The sequence below is a fragment of the Spermophilus citellus genome (assembly GCF_964194105.1).
Source record: "Spermophilus citellus genome assembly, chromosome: 4".
Lineage (NCBI taxonomy): Eukaryota > Metazoa > Chordata > Mammalia > Rodentia > Sciuridae > Spermophilus > Spermophilus citellus.
Genome location: NC_138185.1, coordinates 43,139,331 through 43,142,097, shown reverse-complemented (window position 1 = coordinate 43,142,097; position 2,767 = coordinate 43,139,331).

Below are 2,767 nucleotides of genomic sequence, written 5' to 3'. Positions count from 1 at the left end.
ACAAGGGTCAGTCCTACTTAATGTGGGAGGGCAATACCCAATACTGTTCAAAGGCAGTATTGCCAACAGGTAGGGTGCTTTTTAAAGACTGGTTACCACAGGAACAGTGGGAGAGAATGTGATATGGTCTGAAGAAAATCAAGACAGACTGGAGCTTGAAGGTGTCATGAGATCTGCCCCAATTCAGGTCGGTCAGGTTCTGGCCCCAGTTCTGGGATGGAGAGCTCCCCTCCTCTGTCTTGCCAGTGAGACTTCTACCTGTGCTGAGAGGGAGTGAAGGCCTCCTTTGAGCCCTGCTAGGATCATGTTACATTCTCCACAGTGCAGGGCTTTGGGGCCAGGATGATGCATTATGAAGACAAGAATGTGGAGCCTCCAACAGGAGACAATGGTCCCCATTGAGGAAATATGACATAACGAATCAGCAAGTCTGTGGCCACCAGTCAGGAAACAATAGGCATTTCAGGAGGGCACAGGAGGTGTTACCGGGAGGCTCAGCAATACACCACCATGCTCTGCACACCCTCCCCACTCTGTGGTCTCAGACACAGTGCCAAGAATGAAATTTTGCTGGGATTTATCTTGTAAAGGTCAGTTATTAAAAACAGTTTCTTAAAAACAGTGTCTTCTGACTTTCATACATTTGTTCTTGGACAGTTCAGGGCGACACTTTCCCGATCCTTTTTATAATTTCATAAAAGCACCAATGTATCTGTTAGCAAAATGTGAAAAAAGGAGAGTAGATTAGGAATTAGGGGAAGGTTTGGGCATGATTTACTTAACAGACACAAGGTTCTGTCTGTTTCCATGACTTGTGTCTTTGAGATCACGTGTCTGGTAGAGCACTAGTTGACTTACTGTCCCAGGAGCAAAAAGCACTACTTGAGGATCCAGCCATTTGTGTGCCTGGGAACTGGGGGTGGGCTTTGGTCCTGGGGTTGAGCAGAGCTCACAGATGGACTCTGGGTCTGGCCTTATTTGTGTTGTATGTGAAATTATTATCTATGAGGTACAGCTCTGCAACAATGTCTTATAGCCAGGATGCTGAGAGGTCTGAAAAATCCCCTTTAAAAGGAAACACTTGAGGTCCAGACCTCTCAAGAGAGATGGATAGATCTGGGTGTTCCTGGTGAGAGAACCAAGAAAGAACCTCTTTGGGAAAGATTCTATGGGTCTGAGGCTTAAATATCACAGTTCAACATGGAAGTCCACCTGGAATCTTTGTGAGAGCTTTCTGAGGACAGTCTGGTATTTTAATCTGAGCTTAGCCACTTACGTATGGTGTGACCTTTGCAAGCTGACTTGCATCTTCATAGACTGGACGTCTGGCATTCTGTGGCCTTTCAGCAGTCCTCCAATGTCCTTTTGGGGAACTATTGTATGTAACTAGGAGGTCACTGGAGGGGAGATTTGTAGGAGACACGATCAGGCCTTGGTTTGCCTGAACATTTGGGGTCCTGAAAAGCTCTGAGTAAGGGCAATTTCTCATAAAAAAACCATATTTTAATTGTAGAAGAATTTTTTTTTAAAGAGAACTAGTTGAAAATATTTGTAAAAACAAACAAAAAATCATCTACTCGTGTGAACCATTGCTCCCTAGTTTCTGTTTATGAAATTGGTAATTTCTAATTGGGTTATAGACTCTCAAAGCATTGTGATGGGCAACTTGCATATTCTTCTCCTCCCTGCTCCCCTCCCAGCCTTGCCTGGTCCCTCTTCGCTCTGCTTTGGGTCCTGGGATGATGGATCCTAAAGCTCGCATCAGTGGGCTTCCATGATGTCTAGTTTCCAATTGATTCTATTCAATGGGACCATATCTGAAGGGTAGAAGGAAAGAGTTTGGGTATATCCCCCCCCCCACCCAGTCTCTTCCTTTCTGGGTCTCTGTGAGTTGGTTCGTCTTCTGCCTGAAGATCCCAACCTCTGGCTAGGGCCCTCTCCTTGCTGCCAGGCTCTCTGGGTTCCAGTTATTGCTTCCTCATCTATGGGAGTGGGTCTCTGTGTCGTTGGCCACAGGATTCCATGTTTCTTTGCACTGAACTCCTAAGTTCTATCTGCACCTTTGTAAACAATCTCTTTATTAAACTCCCCTCAAATTTCTCCGTTTGAGTTGCTGCTTGCATCCCCAGGAATCCCTACTGGGGATTTTATTTTGTACAATATATATATATTTTAAAGCTCTGTGGTGTTCTCTTCTTCTTTTGAAGGCCTCAGGAAAGATTTGGATCTGTGAGTTCAATAGAATTGCTGTTGTTTGAACTTAAAAAAAAAAAAACAAAAACCTAGAGCTGGACTTTTGAACTGGGAGAAGAATAGCTTTGTGCCTTTCTTCGGTGCAAGAGTCAACTGAGTTTTAAAAGTCTCGGCTGCTGGACCAAATTGAAGACAGTTTCATCCCCAAGGGGGACATCTTCGGCAAGCTCAGAGTAAGTTAAAACAGGACTGGAGAGAGGACCATAGGCACAAGCCACTGCGCCTGGCTCTAAAAGAGAGAGAGAGAGAGAGAGAGAGAGAGAGAGAGAGAGAGAGAGAGAAACTCCGTCTGCTACTTTACTCACTATTGTGGACTTCAGAAGAAGGCCAGATCAAAGTTGGGGAATAGAGAAAAAGAAAGAGCAAAGATGGATGACAGCAACTTCCTAAGGGATCCTGGGAGATGGCTCTGGGGAGGTGACTTGTGTTCCAAATTCCAGGTTTACTTACTAAGAAAACATCCAGTGGAATACTAGATGGCTGCTAAACCTGGTACTGTTGTTCTACGGTGTAG